Here is a 21,847-nt window from a genome sequence, read left to right on the forward strand (position 1 = left end):
GAGGGTTGATAGTATGAATGCTCAAAACTCAGAATGTTGGCGCTCCAATCATAAATTAGCCGTTCTTAAGAGTTATGGGTTAACATGTATAAAGTGATCCGTATATTGAGTGATATGTTAAAGGAATCTAGACAGGAAAGAAGGACAGGTGACAGCACTCTGACGCGATGGTGCTCCGTATGCAGGTAGATAGCCTGTTTCTTCCCCAGCACAGCTGCTAAATGCTACAGGTAGCTAACAGCCTACTGCTAATGCTCCTGGCAACCTTGCAAAACATGATTCCTTCTTCATAACGCAATGAATCTCTCAAGCTGTTGACAGATTTTCTCTCTTTTGAACTCGATCATAAGGTGCCGATGTAATGTACATTTTTCCCCTCTGTGCTTTCCCTGGCACAGGCCGGGATGCAGAGCCTGAAGGTAGGTCACATCTGCTTGAGGCGATTACTTGTATCACCTGATGGGTAAATCAAAGTAGGCTATTCTATGTTGGACGGTTGGATGTGTCGTGGTGGAAAAAGCATTCGTTTCAAATCTGTAAGATAGCCGAGTAACGACTGGCACGTATTATGAAGACACAGCATTTTTGGTGTTGTTGTTGTTCATTACTTATAACTTGTCCGTGTGGGAAAAGTAAATTTGTCTTCCACCTGTCAGATAAAAAAAACGCTTTTTATCTAGGATAAGTAAATGCATAGAAAAAAAACATCACATATGTGCGAATGTACTGTGAAAAGAATACCCCAAAGGAAAGGAGTAAGGACAGCAGCTTACATAGATTATGTTCATCTGAACGCTTGTTGCTGACGGGAGCTGCACTGCATGAAATCAGAGGAACAAAGAGTTGAATCATTAAGGCGAAGGCCATTGTACTTGTCCTCCTTTTATATTAGCGGACTCCGGATGTGCTGAACATTTTGAATGATATTTCTAATTAATTAATTATTTCAGTGTCCTACCTATTCTGAAGAAAACCCAGAGACTGACAAGTTAGCCACTGTACTGGCAGTATACAGGCATCAATGCAGCATGGTCCAAGTCTATTCTCTGTATACAGGCATCAATGCGGCATGGTCCAGGTCTATTCTCAGTATACAGGCATCAATGCAGCATGGTCCAAGTCTATTCTCTGTACAGGCATCAATGCGGCATGGTCCAAGTCTATTCTCTGTATACACAGGCATCAATGCAGCATGGTCCAAGTCTATTATCTGACAGGCATCAATGCGGCATGGTCCAAGTCTATTCTCTGTACAGGCATCAATGCAGCATCTCTGTACAGGCATCAATGCAGCATGGTCCAAGTCTATTCTCTGTATACAGGCTGTATATAGGCATCAATGCAGCATGGTCCAATTCTATTCTCTTTATACAGGCTGTATACAGGCATCAATGCAACATGGTCCAAGTCTATTCTCTGTATACAGGCATCAATGCAACATGGTCCAAGTCTATTATCTTTATACAGTACATGCATCAATGCAGCATGGTCCAAGTCTATGAATTCACTGTATAGTGGTTGTATACATGCATAAATGCAGCAGGGTCCAAGTCTATTCTCAGTATACAGGCATCAATGCAGCATGGTCCAAGTCTATGGTCCAAGTCTATGAATTCACTGTATAGTGGTTGTATACATGCATCAATGCAGCATGGTCCAAGTCTATTCACTGTATAGTGGTTGTATACATGCATCAATGCAGCATGGTCCACGTCTATTCACTGTATAGTGGTTGTATACATGCATCAATGCAGCATGGTCCAAGTCTATTCACTGTGCAGCATGGTCCACATCTATTCTGTGTTTGGGATTTCAATAATTTGGATCTGATCACTACAATCAGTGCTTTCATCGCACATTACATGAACAAAATAAGAACATAATTAAAGATGAAATCATAGTCTTGCCACCTGCTTTTTCTTCCGTCTTGTTTTTCTATTTCTTGCCCTCCATTCTTTACCAGGCAGACGGCTGCCTTTCATTCGTGGAATGATTACTCTATCTATCTATCTATCTATTTGAACAGCAGCACATCACACGTCTGAGTGACTGTCCTGAATTAACACACACGCATACATAAACACACACACCCACACATGTGTATTACTATACTTGTGTCCGGACATCAACATTTTAGGATGACAATTTTATGTATGTTATTTTTACAATTTCTTGACATTTTCATCCCTAACCCGAAAGCCGACTATATAGCAGATCTACAAGCTCACAATGTGTCACGCTGCGACGCGTTGTGAGTTTGTAGATTACCCATTTTCAGTGAACGACACTAGTGTGCAACTAAATATAAATCACGCATAACTCCAACCCTAAACCTAACCTAACGTTTTTAACCATAAAACAACCATTAATTTGTGAGGACCAGGGAAATTATCCTCACAATGTCACTTTCTCAAACTCCACTATACTAATAGTATAGTAATAGTATAGTAATAAGTACACACACACACACACACACCCCCACGGGGAAAAGCAGGGAGAGAGAAAGCTATTTACCGAGACAGCTAAATGGCTCCTTATATTTCCCACTCATCGTTCTTTAGCACAATATCCATCAAACGTGTGTGTGTGTGTGTGTGTGTGTGTGTGTGTGTGTGTGTGTGTGTGTGTGTGTGTGTGTGTGTGTGTGTGTGTGTGTGTGTGTGCGCGCGTATATGTCACACTGATGAACTGAAGGGCATCTGGGGTGAAATAAATGAAGCTTGCCGCTTTGGCAGACGGCAGACATTGTACTCTTGGGAAGTGCTGTAAAGCGTGCCGTCCTGCTGTAAAGCGTGGCGTCTTGCAAATTGCCCCATAAAATAGGAAAAAGACAGGTTGATCTGGGTAGATGTGGGGCATTTATTTTCTCCTCAGGTTTGTAATGTAAGGACATAAAGAAGAGAGTAAAAATTAAAGTACTAAGAAAGTGACCTACAGTATAAGTATAGTCTTGGCTTGTCTGGGCTCGTCCCGGTTTGAAGCTGGGGGTGTCGAGTCCCAACAGAAATCAGTAAGAAGAACCACCAAATTGTCCCGGGTTTCACCAATTTAGGCATTTAGCAGACGCTATTATCCAGAGACTTACAATAAGCAAGGTAAACATAGGATGCAGAGAGACAGTGCAGTGCCTCAAAATACAACAGAATCCCAGGTAAACCAAGAACCTAGCATCTGTCAACAATATACTATTGAAATAACACACATACATTGAAACGACAGTATAGGATTCCAGGTAAATAATGAACCTAGCATCTATTTAAATAACAGAACCCTACCATGAACTCTAGCGCCCCTATTCTGGGCATGTCGGTCATATAATAGGTGAACATTCAGGGGAAATATAGGCAAACATTCTGTGTGAGCTTGTAGATCGGCTATTTTCGGCATAGAGATTTGGTGAAGAGGGGAAAAAAGGAGTGGGTATAGTGCAGACCCCTGACCAACTGATATATGCAGGGTTTAAGTGGTTAAAATAATATCCATATAGAGGACGTTTATCATGTTCTGTTCTGTTGAAACTGGGTGCAGTCATGGTGTGCTAAGTGCTAAAATAACAGTCCGGATGAAAGTGCCTATGGTGCGCATACACTCCATGTTGTACACTCTCAGAGTGAAATTAACACTCAGTATTTTACAGTGTAATTCTTGCATGGCATGTGGGTACATAACAGACCAGGTGCACCTCATTGTCCCAACGGGCAAAATCGGTGTCCTCTCTCTGTACGCCCACCTGATGCCCCACCCGCAGTCCGCCCCCGACCCCACCCATACCACACACTGCAAAATCCTGACTGGAAATGAATAGATAAGACAGACCTTTAGGGTAATTCAGTAATCATAGCAGCACTGTAATAAGGATGAAGCAAAGATACAGGTAAAGCCCAATTTATGCTTAGTTGTGCATCGTGTCTCGTGCCGAAAATAGCAGATCTACAAGCTCAGCACACATTGCATTTGCAGTGGGACACATGGTGAGCTTGTAGATCTGTTATTTTTGGTGTGAGACACCGGCACACAAGTACATACTGTATACAGTAAATCAGGTGTAAGGGGCAGTTTAGTTGACTAAAAAAAAAACATTATTTAGTCAACTAAAACTAGACAAAAAGTTCAGATGACAAAAATATGACTAAAACTAAATGGAATTTGATTCCAAAGATTATGACTAAAACTAAATCAACATTTGCAGTGAAAATTAACAATGGTAGCAGACAGTGCTACCGTCGGTGCATGAAGGCATTATAAGTACAGTGATGGAGTACATTTTCCAGAACTAACCAAACACGTCTAATGGAGCGCTGTGTGTAATCACTCAGCCAGACGTGGCCATTAGGCCTCCGTGACAACAACAACAACAGGATAATGAAGGCAACTCTTTGACACCTGGTCAAATAAAGCGGCATGAGGGCTGTGCCTAGATACAACCCGTCCTGAACTAACTCCACCAGACAGACACCAGACCCAAGTAGCTTCAATAGTTTGTTTAATAGCATACAATAGGTGTCGGATGGGTGGGGTTTGCCGCACAGCAGACACATACAATGACAGCCAGTGGTTAGACATTTACGCCATGGTGCATGTAATTTGTACTTTTCTGTGGTTGAAACAATTATAATACCGCAATTGTGCTCATGTCTAGGAACACCACTATAGTACAACAGTTTAAACCAAATACTAAGAGCCAGTGGCGGAAAGTAACTGAGTACATTTACTTAAATACTGTATTTTAACTGTAATTTTGAGGTGTTTGTACTTTACATGAGTATTTCCAATTTCCAATACTTTTACTTCTACTCCACTACATCTCGGATCCAAATATTGTACTTTTACTCCACTACATTTATTTGAAAACTTAGTTACTAGTTACTTTGTGTATTTTGATTATTAGCACAAAACATACATTAACCACTTCAAGTTCAGCCCTATATACTTTTCGACCATTTGAAAATAGCCGATCTACAAGCACACAATGTGTCGCGATGCGACACATTGTGTGCTTGTAGATCTGCTATTTTCAAAAGATTTTTATACATATGAAAACTTGAAAATGGGACATTCTGCCTAATGAGTACTATTACTTTTGGTACTTTAAAGGGGAATACCACTCATTTTCAACATTGAACTATGTCTTTAATACACCTTACAGCTGTTACAGCTGTTGTGTGGAAATAAGAAAAAAGCCCCCCCCCCCCTTCTATGTTGCCTAGAACGGTGTACTTTTGGCTGAGGGGCCAAAAGTACACCGTGCGTATGACCGTATGTCACTGATCACATGACCTCAATCAATTATCCAGTTCTAGGCAACATAGAAGGGGGGGGGGGGCTTTTTTCTTATTTCCACACAACAGCTCTAAGGTGTATTAACACATTGACTGCCAGAGTATTTTCATAATATACTCACCCAGGGCCAGCGATTTTCGTGTTTTATAACCTTTTCAACCGGTCACAGACATTTTATATCCATTATAATCCGTGATCGGATCGTGTCTGTAAACAAAGACGATGTCCCGAAACCTAGAGGGAAAAGGGGATAACTGTTCGTCGTCCAGATGAAAAGAAAAATATAACCAGAGCTTTCCGTTCGTACCCACACCGTGTGAAAACTATGATGTCTGGCCAAAACCATTGCAAAACCAGTTAGTCAATGTGTTAAAGACATACCAATGTTGTTCAATGTTGAAAATGAGTGGTATTCCCCTTTAAGTACATTTTGAATTCCGGACTTTTATTCGTAACAGAGTATTTCTAAATTGCAGTATTGACACTTTTACATAAGTAAAACATTTGAGTACACCACTGCTGAGAGTTATGCCTGCTTCATACCTGGCTGGTTTGCATGCCATGTCGCGCACCAAAAATAGACGATCTACAGGCTCACAGCTTGTCGCGCTGTGAGCTTGTAGATCGGTTATTTTCGGTGCCCGACACTGGCACACAACCGAGTATAAACCTGGCGTTAGGCCACTCATTCATCAGCATTGTGATCAGGCCAGGGTGAAACAAAAACCTGAATATAAATGAGGCACAATCTAAATCTTGGGCATTAATGGGAGTTGTGTAAGAAACTGATAAATCACATCGTTGACTCATCGAAAAAGGTCAAGAACATGGACAGAACAAAATGTACTGGAAGCTCTTCTTTTGCCCTTGTGTGGTGTTTGTTGTGTTGAACGTACCTCTTGTGTGTTTTGTGTATTTGTGTAGCGTTTGTGTATCGAATTGAATGTACCGCGCCTGTTTGTCATTCAGTCTGAGTGGAACCTAAGTCACAATTCCCACATGTGGACAATAAAGTTTGACTTTTAAACAATGCCCCTGTGCACAATAAAGTTTGACTTCTAAACAATGCCCCTGATATTTACTGTTTATTTCCACTGTTTTGTCCAAGACAGTCCACACAGTCTGCAGAAAGTGTTTTTTTTACCAAAGAAATACCAGTTCTAGAAAACAGTGGTCCTCAGGGGTCCTTTAAGGGATTCCCTTGTAAACTAAGCCATTGGTTCTCAAAGTGGGGTCCGGGGACCCCCAGGGGTACTTGAGGGGGTTCCAGGGGGTCCCCAGCTAAATGATGGATAGGAACCAAATGGACCCTTATGGGTCTGTAACTCTGAAAGCGTACAAATGGAACCAAATGGACCCTGACGGGTCCATTTGGTTCCATTTGTACACTCTCAGAGTTAAATTGACATTGATTTTACAATATAAATTGGGGTCCCAGAGATGGAAATGCCATTAAATGGGGTCCGCAGCCTAAATGCATGTCAAACTGGGGGTCCTTGACATTAAAATGGTTGAGAATCACTGCTAGAGCCGTAAAATTCTTCTCTTATGGGGGTTCCTGGCTTATCTTTTCAAATGGGGGTCCGCAGGCTATTAAGTGTCAATTTGGGGGTCCTTGACATGAAAAAGTTTGAGAACCACTGAACTAAGCAACAGTTAAACCACCCTATTTTATTCTTTGGCTATTCGAAAAATAGCTGATCTACAAGCTCACAACATGTCGCAATGCAACGCAATGTGAACTTGTAGATCGGCAATTGTTCAAACATTTTGAAAATCCTCTCTTACGGGGTCCCTGGCTGGCACAAAATCCTTTCAGATGAGAGTCCATGGCCAGATATACGTACATATCAATTTGGGGGTCCATGACATAAACATGTTTGAGAAAGACATTTTAAACTATTGGGACTATGAACAATTCCTCCTCAATCAGTTCTAGAGCAAACAAATACTGAACAACTATTTTCACATTTATCGTTCCAACTTCCAAGTGAAGTATGGTTCCACCAAGTTCAGGCTATGTGCCACTCGGGGGCTCAATGTAATACAAACTATGAGGACAGTTTAAACATGCAGACCTTGAGCAGTGGCTTTCATACCCTCTGTGCCCACGGGCAAAGCACGCCAATGTGCAAACAATCTCAAGGCACACACCTGTGTTCATGGCAAAAAAGATTCTCATGGTATGTCGCGACAAGCTTGTACATGGCCTATTTTTGCTATTTTGTTTTAATGTGTGTACATTTGTTTAAAATAATAAATAAATGCATGCATACCGAGATAAATAACATTTCACCTATAATGACATGCCCAACATTGGGATGCCATGTAGAAAGTGGTTAGAATACATATATTTTTAGGGTACTGAATTTGTTGTAGTACAGCAGATGCGACGCGTTTTGAGCTGCAACTTTTGCCATTTTGGAATTCGAATCCTGAAAAGTAAGTCCGTTTTGGACACATGAGGTAAGGTTTCCACCCGACAGAGACGATATACTTAAGTCACGGTTACCAATAGTTTGAGAACAGCAGACATGTTCTATGCAGTGAGTGACTCATTCATCTTGACTGATGCGTTCAGTTGGTCTCGTTCAAACATTGTTCACAACACCGACGTGCAGAGACGGGACGTTTGTTGTTGCTGAATAATGTCTGGTAAACTAAACTATATTCAGCACAACAGTGATTTCAGCCCACACACCAAGCAAGCAACTACAAAAACTGTGCAACCTACACACACACACATTTTTTTTTATTGCTATACTCGTGAGGACATCAGCAATATATACGATGGCGAATTAATGAATGCCATTTAGTTTTGTGTAGTTTTTTTGGGTGTGGCACCCGGTGTGCAACTATAAATTAAAACAGGCATAACTTCAACCATAACCCCTAAAACTAACCTCTAAATGTCTAATCCTAACCTGAGGCTTAGCCTAACTCCTACGCCTGACTCCAAAAATCTTTTACCCATAAAAACAACCATTTGTCTTTTGAGGACCAGGGGAATCCTCCTCACAATGTCTATTTCCCAAATTCTACTATATTTATGGAGACATGTTGCCCTCACAAGTATAGTAATACAAGTGCACGCACGCACACACGCACAGCAAGGTGAATACAATAACAAAGACGTAGCCATTATAGACTTTACGGTTCCACCCAGGAGGGTCGTTTCCTGGTATGATGTTTACTCAGGCTGTGATTGGAGTGTTATTTGGTCTTTCATCGTCCAATCGAAGGAAGGAATGTCAGGGGATGGAATGACACCTGGCCTTGTAATTGGTCTAGGTGGGTGTCCCATGCAGCAACAGATGGTTCTGTTTAGAAAGGCTATTGGCAGTGAATGCCCATGCATGCACACACAGCCGCACATTTTGTCCTTGCAAGATAATTTCTTTAACTTATATTCATACCTGGATCACTCTCAATCCTAACTAAACATGCTTTTACCCTAACCCCCAACTCTACAACTAATGGTTGTTGAATGACACTTAAGTGCAATAAGAGAAAGACAGAGAGGGGGGGGGTATAGAGAGCAACAAGGAGGGAGAAAGAGAGAGAAAGTGGTTCTAAGTGGTTCTCCTTCTACAGCACAGCCACCAAGGATTGGAATAGTCTAACCCCATCCCTCAAAAAATGCAGTTCGCTGGGCCCATTCAAAACAGCCCTAAAAACTCATCTTTCTGGAGGCCAAAAGAGGAGCTAGTACCAGTATCCCTGTAGACAGACGACCCCCCCTTTTTTTGTATTTTTTTTTTTTTTCATGCTTTTTTTGTACATAGTGGTATTTTTTCTCTGTATTTGTATGTTGATTTTTGAACTGTTTGGTTGCTACTATATATGTCTATGAAATTAATTCAAGGACCCCAACGGAAACAAGTCTGCAAGGACTTTTTTGACAAAAGTATTATAAATGTAACTGTGTTGTTTTACATTCTTTTGCCTAATAAAAGAAAAAAAAAATTCATGTCAAGGACCCCCAATGAAATGAATATGTATTTGGCCACAATTCCCCATCTGAACATATTTTGTGCCAGGAACCCCCATACAAAATTTGTGTTAAAATGTTTCAAACATTTTGGCACTTTTTTTTAATAGCAGATCTACAAGCTCACAACATATCATGATGCAACACATTGTGAGCTTGTAGATCAGCTATTTTCAAATAGCCTATGTATAAAGGGTTAAAGTGGCTAAACTGAATTTGATGCTGTATTTTAACTCATTTTGCTTGGGATCCCCTGGAAGCCCCGCTCAAGGACCCCTGGGAACCACTGGAATAGAGAGAGCAATAGAGAGAAGGGTATAAAGACAGGAGATTAGAATAGAAAGAGAAAAAGAAAGAAAGAAAGAGAGACGGAGAGAAGGGAATAGAGCATGGCAGACAGACATAATGAAGGAAACAGGAAGAGAGTAAAGGTCAAAGGTCATATAATGGAGACCATTGAGAACATACAGTGAAGAAAACATGCTAGGTGGGACACACACACACACACACACACACACACACACACACACACACACACACACACACACACACACACACACACACACACACACACACACACACACACACACACACACACACACACACACGTAAAACTAAGGCATGTAGGCCACGTGCACGGCACGGACGTGTAGAGGCGTGTGCACATGTGTGTGTGTGTGTGTGTGTGTATGTGTTTTGTGTGTTCATGTAGGTGGGGGGGAACACTCTCTCTAGCAATGACCCTTTGCACCCTTTCACCTCTGACCTCTGTGGGCGCTGGGTCTGTGCCCTCTTCCCGTTCTAAATCACTACAACATGTAGAACAAGGTAGAGAGAGAGGGGGAGAGAGAGAGAGAACTCTGTGATCTTCTCCTCTCTCATCCTTTGTTCAAAGTTACACAATATGATTTAGGGTTTAACTTATTAAAAAGTTTAAGTGACTTTGGTTTTCATGAGGACAAAAGCACCTATTTTAGTGTCAGGACATAAAGGGTAGATGTGGGCCTAATTTTAGTAACTTGGGTGTAACAGCGATACAGCGAGCGCATGGCAGAAGAGGTTAGCAGGACTTATGGGCCCGCTATACTGGTTTCGCACCACTTAGAGCACACACACTTTTTTTACAGCTCGAGACCCAAAGGAGAAATGTTGTGTCTGCCCGCCGGGACCCAAACGTACAAAAATACACTATGAATGAACCACTTAAACCCTGTTTCAATAATAGTAACAAAAAATAGCCGATGTACATGCTCACAATTACAGCCATGTCACTACACAGTTCTTTGCTTTCTTTTTTTTTTATGAACTCCATAGTTTATACTTTTGCTATTCAAAAATAGCAGATCTACAAGCTTGTAGCGCGGTACTCGTGCCGCGCTACAAGCTTGTAGATCTGCTGTTTTTGAAAAATCTTAAAAATGTGAGCATTTTTTTTAAGGCGAACATTTTTAACAAATCTTTGCTTCTGGGGGTCCCTGGCACAACACATTTTTAGGTGGGGGTCCGCGGCCACATACATATCAATTTGGGGGTCCTTTGCATGAAAAAGTTTGAGGACGACTGTAGTAGAGGACAGAATGAAATGCATGTGGCTGCAAAGTGTCCACGTTCATCAGTGTTCAAACACCAGAGGAGTTTTCAAGGGTGCCCATCAGGCCAGGAGAGAAAAGAAACTGCTTACAACATTGTAGACAAGAACAAACAGCAAGAACTAGTCCCATGAGAGGTTAAGCAGGGAGATATGACCGCCTAGCTTAGCTGGTTCTCAAAGTGGGGTCCAGGGACCCCCAGGTGTCTTTGAGGGGGTTCCAGGGGGTCCCCAGCAAAATGAGGAACAGTTTAAACACATAAGCCTATTATATTTTTCAGCTACATGTATACAAAAATAGCCAGTCTACAAGCTCACATGCCAGCTTGTAGATCGGTTAATTTTGAAATCTTGGAAAGGTTGTCAACACAAATCTTCTCTTGATAAACGGCAGTAAATCTTTTTCAAATGGGGGTCTGTGGCCTAATACGTATCAATTTAGGGGTCCTTGCCATGAAAATGTTGGAGAAGCACTGCCCTAGCTTACAACAGTGTGTGTCCACTATCTAGTGCACTTTGTGCAGAATGCAAAAGTAGCTTCCTTGTGAGAGGACCACAATGGAAATAAGTCTTAGGACTTTTTGTTTATCCTCGAACTGCTGTCACCTTCAACAGCTAATACATCATACACACTGGTATGCAGAATAATAAACTAAATTTGGACACATGCAGAAGTGTTTTGGGTACAGCTTGGTCCCGTGACAGTACGCAACTGAGTTCTTTGTAGCTGTGCTTTCTCCCGATTTCCTCCAACCTGAATGTTTAATGTACTTCTCCCATGAGCTCATGTATTAAACTTCAATCTTAAAATGTGAAGTGTGTGTCTCCGACTCTGTTTTCCTCAACAATTACTGATTGATACAGCATTCCTTGACCTACTGTAGCCTACTACAGTACACATTGGTTTGCTGTGCACAACAATAAGCTACATTTGGACATTGCAACCTTGCCGTTACAGGCAGAGTTAGAACAGGGAAAGAGAGGATAGAATATTCCATCAATCGTAAACTTATTTGCAAAAATACATCAGCACATTTCCTTCACACTTGACAAGGTGTGCTCCGGCTCGCAGTGACATGGCATATGATAGCTCAGTGGTTCTTAAAGTGGGGTCCGGGGACCCCCAGATGTCCTTGAGGGGGTTCAAGAGGGTCCCCAGCGAAATTAGGAACAGTTTACTTGAAAACACTAATACATTATGTTTTCTCGTCTATTCGAGAAGAGCCGATCTACAGGCTCACAACGTGTCTCGCTGCAACGCACTGGGGGATTGAAGATCAGATTTCTTTTTTCAAGAGTCTTGACATGTTAAGGTGGCTCTCCATCAAACAGACTACAACAGATTACTACTGACTGGCAGTCAAATAAAGTCGGGAGATCAGTCGATTGGAAGGTGTGAAAAAAAAAGTAGCTGAATGCACCTGAGAGCCGACACCGACAGACGGCTACTATGGTGCTAAAAATAGCCTATGGCTTGAGGTTTTTTTCAACAACAAGCCCGCTGCTATCCGACGGTCGAAAGCCGACCGAGCATGCTCGGTTGATGCTCGATTCGACGCTCAACAGCAGATTTTCGGCAACAGACACTTTCCAGGGCTGCTTACCGCTGCCGATGTTGTTGGAGAGCTACCTTTATTAAAAAATCTTCTCCTATGGGGGTCCCCCTGGCACCAACTCTTTTCAGATGGGGGTCCGCAGCCAAGCACATTTATTTTATTTTTTAAATAGCCCAGGTATATAGATTCAAAGTGGTTAAACTGATTTTGATTTTATATTAAATATATGAACTATTTTTGCACCCCCCACAAGGGTCCTTTGGGGTCCCTGGTCCCCTCTTTGAGAACCACTGGGATAGATTACCTGCTCATCTGCTCTACATTCCAGACCCACACTCAAACCCGTTCTGTAGTGTAACTGTACCTGCTGCCTGCTGGCCTAATTATACAGGTGACATGAATTCACGGTTAAGCCCATATAGAATATGAGTGGTAAAGTATAGGCTAGCTAGCAGTCATTGGCTAGGTGTGTTTACTAAATTGTACCTTTTGTCACTAGAACTTATAGATAAAACGCTACCGGACCAGTTTTCCCAATGCACTAATATTGAGTCAGGAAATCCCTACACCCACAGACTCACCCACACACACACACACAAACTGTACATCATGTTGTTTATGTGTAATGTAACTCACCAAATTAAACTTTTCACTGCTGTTGCTCTGGTGAAGGTTACAAATGTTTAGTTTAATTCTCTTCCATTTCAAATACAGCAGCCCACAGGAGATCCAACTCAAAGAATTTGGAAGAGCCTGCCATGTAGCTACATCCATCATCAAGTTCCAACCAAAAATGGTAATAGCTGCTACCTTTACCAATGCCAAATGTACAGTAGAACAGTGGTTCTCACCCCAGGGGTCCTTGAGGGTGCTCCAGGGGGTCCCCAGCTAAATAAGGAACGATTTAAACAATTCAACCCTATTTTATACTTTGGCTATTCGAAAGTAGCCGACCTGCAACCTCACAACATGTCGCGACACCTTATGAGGTTCTAGGTCTGCTCTGCTGTTTTCGAAAAAAACATTTTTTTTGAATAATTGTGAACAATTTTAACAACACGAATCTCCTTACGTGGGTCCCTGGCACAAAATCCTTTCAAATGGGGGTCCGCGGCCAAATTCATATCAATTTGGGGGTCCTTGACATGAAATGTTGAAGAACCACTTCACTAGAGGGTAGATTTTCATGTGATTTGGACCTTTTTCATCTTCAAAAAGGAGCCACACACGCTTCTAATAATTCAGACACTCATGGGTCTACTATAAGAAACTATGGATAAAAGCAGCCATCAAATTGTAAATGGTATGTCATTTAAAGTAGAGTAATGATTTAAATGCTAGCTAGCTGCTCTTATTGATTGTATTGAATGGATGTCACACAGTTTGGACTTAGAACTTTGAGTGAGGTGTGTGAAGGTTTTAATAACACTCCAGAGACTCACCAGAGAGGAGACTAAAAACATTAGAACACTGGCATTAAGACCAACTGTACAGCCTACTAGTGCTTAGACAGACAGACAGCAAATGGACAACTTTTCCCTATGAAATGGTAGCTAATCCCCCCAGAAAGGCTGGGTCCCAGGGTACAGTAAGAATAACTATATAGGGTTCATAGAAGAATGCAGAGGGTGTCTCTCTATTTCGCTATCTGTCTCTCTCTCATTCCCCAACAAATAATACTTCAAAGTTTCCCACAACGAACTGAACAACTCAAAACGAAGTATCCAGTATTTAGACAACATTGTTCAGATACAAAGTATCCAGTATTCTACATTAGAATATTGCTCCAGTAGCCTACTGAGTTAACTACTCGCATTCAAAGTATCCAGTATTTAGAGTAAACAGTGCAGATTCAAAGTATACATCCAGTATTTAGGTATTTTAAACAGTGGTGTAAAGAAACTAAGTACATGTACTCAAGTACTGTAGTACAATTGTGAGATATTTTTACTTTCTTCAGTATTTACAATTTTCAATACTTTTACTTCTACCCCACTACATCTCAGAGGAAAATACTGAACTACTTGTACTCCATTATAATTTTATGAAAACTTTAGTTACTAGTTGCTTTGTAGATTTACACATTAACCACTTCAGCCCTATACATTTCGGCCATTTTAAAATAACAGATCTACAAGCTCACAATGCATGGTTAGATCGACTATTTTCAAATATTTTTAATACATTTTGAACTTGTGAAATGGGATATTCTGCAATGCACAATGAGTACTTTTACTTTTGGTACTTCAAGCACATTCTGATAGCAATACTTTTGAACGTTTTACTCAAGTACATTTTTAATTCCAGACTTTTTACTTGTAAACAGAGTATTTCTACAGTGCAACATGGTAAAAAAAAAAAAAAAAAAAAGTGAGTACTTTTTCCACCACTGATTTTAAACTACACAGTCACAGTCGTGTGACTGGCTCAATCGGATCAGCGTCATCCATCCATATATATACTGGGGGAAAACTGCAACAACTCAGCCGCTTTACTGCGTAGCTACTAGTCCTGCTCCAAAAGATGTGAATTTACCAGCAGATTATATATTTATTTCTTTAGCAGCTTATCCTCTCCTTAAACTAGCTCAACTAAAGCCTTTCCTGTTCATAAGCAGCATGGGAGAGTGTAACCTCGCACACAGACACACAGTGGGAGGCTTGCCTTGTTGTGTCACAGGCGGAAACATGCATTAAATGGTCAATATTCAACTATAAACGTTGTCAATGATACGACATATGCGACGAAGGGGGGGAAAGCAGTGTTGCCAGATTGTGTGAGAGAAATGAGCAACCAGGGCTGTGAAAACAAGCCCAAAAGAAGCCACATGAGCACTCTAACCCTACATACATATATAGGCTATATCTGAAAATAGCCGATCTACAAGCTCACAACGCGCCACGATGCGACACGTTGTGAGCTTGTAGATCTGCTATTTTCCAAGAAAAATCTTGGAAAATAGCAAAAATAGAAGAAAAAAATAGGAATTTTCAAAAAATACACTTTTTGACCAGAAAAGGAAATATTTCACCGGATGGAAAACATTTGTAGTTGCTCTACTGCGCCCCCTACAGATCTGGCCAATGGCATTTTTCTATTGACCAGATCTGTAGAGGTCGCGGTGGAGCACCTACATTTTTTCCCCATCCGGTTAAATATTCCCTCTTCTGACCAAAAAGTGTATTTTAGACGTGAGGTGGGGAGGCCAGAGTGTTTCCACTAAGTAGAGTAGGCTTTCAACATCTTAAACCCGTCTTTGTTTTGGGGAGTAGCGAAAGTGTATTCTTTATGTTTTACTACAGACGAGAGGCTGCGCAGCCTGCGCTGCTGTGGGTCCTCGGGCAACGGTCGAAAAGTAACACAGCGTTAAAGGAGAACTCCTTCTAACGCTATGGATCAGAGTTAGTAGGTTTGTAGGTTGTTAAAGCTTGCAGATCGTGTCAATTCGGGAGGAATGGAACGATGAACGGTTCTCTTACCTCTGGGCGGTGTGACACTGTCTGGACCCGCGGGGTCGGTTCTCTGTGGTGCCGTGAAGAACCAGGCGTTGTAGTGTGTGTGTTATTCCCCCGAAAATCAACGGCAGCAGAAACAATATATATCCCGGACCCGGGTCGGCCACCAACAGAAAGAAAGAAAATAAAGTTCCCAAATCACATCCTCATGGAAATGTAGGCGAACCAACCAACCCGAGAAGAACGTCGGTTCCGACGCAGTGTGATAATATCCCCCAAAAATGTCCCGGAATATCCTGCTGGAGCAACGGTTAAAAGAAGTTCACTTTAAAAGGGACGATATCCTCCACACAACAAACAAACTAACTAGCAGCTGTGTGTGTATGTGTGTGTCTTCTCCTCAATGTTTTCCACGCCCCGGCAAAAAAAAAAAAGAAAAAGAAAAAAACAATTATGGAGCCAAGTTCAGGTGTGTGCGTAAACTGCGTGCGTGTGCCTATGTGAGTGTTATTACAACACAGTTTGTTTGTGTGTGTGTGTGTGTGTGTGTGTGTGTGTGTGTGTGTGTGTGTGTGTGTGTGTGTGTGTGTGTGTGTGTGTGTGTGTGTGTGTGTGTACGTACGTGTGTGCGCGCGCGCTGTTTGTGAGCGTGCGTGCGTGTGTCTCTTGCTGTAACGCCAATGAGAAGTGAACGCGTCTCGGTTGAATAGAGCGAGCGACACACACACACTACAGTCTGAGTCTACAGTCCGAGCTGAAGAGGGAGGGAGACACCAGAGCTCAAAGCAGGAGGAGGGATGGTGTGAGTGTGAGTGGGAATCTTTCTCTCCTCCTCCCCCTTTTCACTCCCTCCTCCCATCTCCATACATCTCTCTCTCTCTCTCTCTCTCTCTCTCTCTCTCTCTCTCTCTCTCTCTCTCTCTCTCTCTCTCTGAGAGTCTCTCTGTCTGTCTGTATGTCCGTCCGTCCATCCGTCCCTCCCTCCCTCCCTATATCTCCCCCCTTTCTCCCCCAAGTCTCTCTCTCCCTCCCTCCCTCCCTCTGTCTCTCTTCCCCCCCCCCCCCCTCTCTCTCAGAGGGAAGGAGAGTCTCTGTCCCCCCCTCCCTCTCTCTCTCAGTACAAAGCCCCCCACAGCCCCAAGGCTTAATAAGTATTCAGTATATCAGTTTACAGTCAAGACAAGGAGATACAGGCCAACCTAACACCACCCCCCACCCCTAAAAGATAAAGCCAGAGAGAGAGAGAGAGAGAGAGAGAGAGAGAGAGAGAGAGAGAGAGAGAGAGAGAGAGAGAGAGAGAGAGCGGGAAAGACACACTTTTTCAGACCAAAGTTCAACATGAATGAAAGTTTTCTGTAGCCTAATCCCTGCCTTGGATTCAGTCATGTATTTGAATAGATTACACATAGCCTATATACATGTATGGTTCATTCCAAATCTGTTTCTTCAACCTCCCAGTGACATGTGTGCCTAATATTTTTAAGAACCCTGGTGGACAGCAACAAAGTACATTTAAACATGAGTACTTGAGCAAATGTTTTGAGTATTTGTATTTTAGATACTTATGACTTCCACTCCACTACATTTCAAAGACCAATTTTGTACTTTTGCCTCTGCTACATTTCTAGGAAGGGACAAATTATGAGTCGACAAATTTGACTATAATTGATTTTAAATTTTTTTTGTACTTTTGAATTAAAAACGTGAGTACTCCAGTACTTTAACGCTAGTTGACAGAGCAACTTTCACTTGTACTTGGGTAATATTTGACCAGGAGTATCTATACTTTGACTCAAGTCCTAGGTTCAGTACTTTGAGTACTTTGTCCACCAAATAATAGACCCTCAGAAATGACTTGGTCTCTCTCTCTCTCTCTCTCTCTCTCTCTCTCTCTCTCTCTCTCTCTCTCTCTCTCTCTCTCTCTCTCTCTCTCTCTCTCTCTCTCTCTCTCTCTCTCTCTCTCTCTCTCTCAGACTTTCTCTCTCTTTTTTGACGGGGTACGGTGGCAGTGTCAAGCCCAGTTAAGCGTGCAATCGCCCGCTGTTAATTCGAGGGCCGGGAGTAGCACAATGGCTGTCTTTGTTGCTGGAGAATTTGTTTGAGAAGTAATCCTTGACATCAGCCCATTCACAGCCCAAGCTTTTGTTTCATAAGTCTGTCCAATGTTACAGTAAGCATCAGCGCATTGGAACAACTGAAATAAAAGCATGCAGACTCATTTGAAATGGTTTGTATAGGGTAAAGCATCAAAGGGCATAGATAATAGAGAATAAGTTATCAATGCATAGCCTAATTTAACCATTTGTAACTCTGGGAGGGTACAATAATAATGATTTGGTTACATTTGTAACCTCGCAGAGTTAATATATATATATGTGAGGATATAAACAAACGTGTGTGTGTGTGTGTGTGTGTGTGTGTGTGTGTGTGTGTGTGTGTGTGTGTGTGTGTGTGTGTGTGTGTGTGTGTGTGTGTGTGTGTGTGTGTGTGTGTGTGTGTGTGTGTGTGTGTAAAAAGTGTCTTTACATAAATTGTGCATTACATTCACCCATTCACATACACATTCATACACCGATGGCACATGAAACCATGCAAGGCACCAAACTGCTCATCAGGAGCAAAGGGGTTCAGTACACACTAACACTGGGGGAGCCCGGGATTGAATGTGTGTGTTTGTGTGTGTGTGTGTGTGTGTGTGTGTGTGTGTGTGTGCGCGTGCGTGCGTGCGTGCGTGCGTGCGTGCGTGCGTGTTTGTGTGTGTGTTAGAGCTTGGCTGATGATTTCTGGGTTCGATGCTGATTCCGATTATGGAGAGTATAGGCCACCGCTTACCCATGTTAATGATAATTGTCAAAAAGTGCAAAAAGTATAAAAACTGGGATTTGATTACAGTTTAACAAAGCAGAAAATTCTAAAATAGCCAATCTACAGCTCATAACACATGCTCATAGCAAGACACATGAGCTTGTAGATCTGCTATTTCTGACAAATTTCTAAACCTTTTGAACATTTTCTCCTACAATGACACGCCAAAAATAGGGACGCCGGGTTGAAAGTGGTTAAAAATCAGAACACATCGGCTGCATAATTGCAGATACCGATATTGTCAAATAAGTCAAATGATAGCCGATATTTTGACCACACTGATATATGGGGTCTGGCTATATTTTTTACCTTTGGCTTTGCTGAGTGAGTGTGTGTCTGTGTGTTGAACCATGTAAGCTGTGAATCATAACATTGGCATGAGAGAGTGTGTGTGTGTGTGTGTGTGTGTGTGTGTGTGTGTGTGTGTGTGTGTGTGTGTGTGTGTGTGTGTGTGTGTGTGTGTGTGTGTGTGTGTGTGTGTGTGTGTGTGTGTGTGTGTGTGTGTGTGTGTGTGCGTGTGTGTGTACGTGCGTGCGTGCGTGTGGCGCGCGTGCGTGTGTCTGTGTGTGTGTATATACACAGATTAGACAAGGGGAGGCTACGCCAGCCTGATTCTTCAAACAACACACACGTTAACTCTGAACCACCCTGACCTTACACACAATTTAGACATGGATCACAACATTTATACAGACACTGTTAGATGTTATACTATTTAGTGTGCACACACTAGCATCGTTCCCGGCCTTTACTCATCTGCGAAGAGAAAAGCCTGGTCACGATACACGCTATACTATACACGCATACGAATTAATGCGAATTACTGCGTAGCTAGCCCTGCTCCAAAAGATGTGAATTAACCAGCAGATTATATTTTCAGCAGATTATTCTCCTTAACTAGCTAAACTAAAGCCTTTCCTTTTAATAAGCAGCATGGGAAAGTGCATTGCATTGAACAAATCAACAATTGGAGTTTCTTCAAATAAACAAAGACAAAACTGAAGTGTCGGTAATAGTTTTTGGCACCAAGGAAAACAGATTAAAAGTCAGTGCCCAGCTCCAATCGGTAATGTTAAAAACCTCTAGCCAAGTCAAAAACCTTGGTATAGTCATGGACTCAGACCTGAATTTAAACAGCCACATTAACACAATCACAAAGTCATCCTACTGTATACTATCACCTCAAGAATATAGCACGGGTTAAAAAACTTCAGTAGACTTGACTAAACAGTGTCTTTTAACAGTTCTCCCTAAAAAATCTATCAGACCACTGCAGTTGATTCAGAATGCTGCTACTCAAGTCCTATAGTACTAATACCAAGAAAGTGGAGCATATCACTCAAGTTCTTAAATCCTTACACTGGCTCCCTGTGTGTCAAATAATTGTTTTAAAAATACTACTGCTGAATGGTTTAGGGCCTAAATACAATTCTGATCTTGTGCAATATTATAAACCATCCAGATCTCTCAGGTCATCTGGGAAAGGTCTGCTTTCTGTCCCGAAAACCAAAAATAAACATGGGGAAGCAGCATTTAGTTTTTGCAGCACATCTGATTCTAACAGGAAAAGGGATGATTGTGAAAACATGAATCTCCTTCCAACAGCTTCAACCTACAGTATGATCTCTGATGTTCCTGCTCTTATTGTCTCCGCCAGGCCGAAAGGCATGGCGAGAGAGTATGTTTTGCCCCCTGTCTGTCCGCGCGTGCGTGCGTGCGTGCGTGCGTGCGTGCGTGCGTGCGTGTGTGTGTGTCCGTCTGTGAACAGCTAATCTCCGGCAGCGTTGGCTTGATCGCAGCGAAACTGTGCACACACACTCCCTGGATGCCGATTCAGAACCTCTGGCCCAAATTCTTCACATGGGCCTGTTATAGCGCCACCAGGAGAACGCTTTTTGCTAAACACATTTTTTGACAGTACTCCTACAGATTTTGTCCAAACGTCAAGCAAATCGGTACACAGTATCTCTATAGTCATTAAACAAAACAGGTTTTTCATATTTTTCATATTCCATCCTGATTGGCTCAAAATGGCTTCCAAAGTTTGCAGAAGTGCTCCGTTTTGAACAAAATGCCTCAAATCATGAACACAGCATGCAATTTCCGTGAAATTTTGCACGTACATTCCCACTAGGCCGAGGAAGAAATGCCTCTTCAAATTTTTCTAATCAGCCTCATGGTGGCGCTATAACAGGCCGCTTCGTGTTTTTACCCATAACTGCACCGATCTGTTTACAACTTTGTATGCACACTCCCGACAGGTCAAGGAAAAACCTTTGCCCTGCATTTTTCACATCTGCCTTTTATAGCGCTACCGACTTACGTAAAACACATTTTTGGATTACTCCTTCAGATTGTATCCAAATTTAACATACATCGTTACACATGATCTCTATAGTCATGAGATCAAGACGGATCTGTTTGATTTTTCATATTCCATCCTGATTGGCTACAATTGACATCTAAAGTTTGCAGGAATGGCCCGTATTGAACTAAATGCCGCAAATCATGAACGCAGTGTCCGATTGCCGTGAAACTTTGCACGCACATTCACACTACGTTGAGGAACAAATGCCACCCTTTCAACATTGCCCTATAGCGCCACCAGGAGGCCGATTTTTACAAAACTTGATTCATCATGCAAACCGGTACACATTATAGTAGCCTACCGTTTTTTTTTTCACTTGACTATACTCTATAGTCAAGTGATCAAGACGGATCCATCCGATTTTTCACATTCCATCCTGATTGGCGAATTCAGAACATTGCTGGTCCACACTCACCTACATGACCTGGCGGAGACCTGTGCTCCGAGTAGCACTTTTTCTAGTTTTGTTCTTTTTTTGTTTTGTCAGAACTTTTACATAGATAACCTCCCTTTCAGTTGATAATATCTATCTGTCTGAAATAAACGGTTGGATAACTAAATCTAAAAATACCCACGTGTCGATGTCTTAATTTTAGATTGTGTTGCTATCATGTGGAAACCTTGCATGTCTAAAACAGTCACCTTTCAGGAAATGGATGTGAAAAGACCTTGTGTTCCATGGATATAGATATCGCCGCTATCAGGTGGCAACCTTGTATGGCCAAAACTGTTCCTTTTTGTCTC

General features: G+C 42.0%; 1 protein-coding gene across 4 annotated transcripts in view; it reads right to left on the bottom strand.

Moving 5' to 3' along the window:
* Positions 1-16,410, bottom strand: part of LOC311039471 (plexin-B2-like) — a 238,074-nt gene extending 221,664 nt beyond the window's left edge. For all 4 annotated transcript variants that reach the window (XM_084049375.1, XM_084049374.1, XM_084049373.1 and 1 more), the window contains exon 1: positions 15,895-16,410. The gene's annotated coding sequence lies outside the window, so the exon portion shown is untranslated. The remainder of the gene's footprint in view (positions 1-15,894) is intronic.
* Positions 16,411-21,847: the final 5,437 nt, after the last annotated feature.

The sequence above is a fragment of the Gymnoscopelus microlampas genome (assembly GCF_963454915.1).
Source record: "Gymnoscopelus microlampas genome assembly, chromosome: 23".
NCBI lineage: Eukaryota > Metazoa > Chordata > Actinopteri > Myctophiformes > Myctophidae > Gymnoscopelus > Gymnoscopelus microlampas.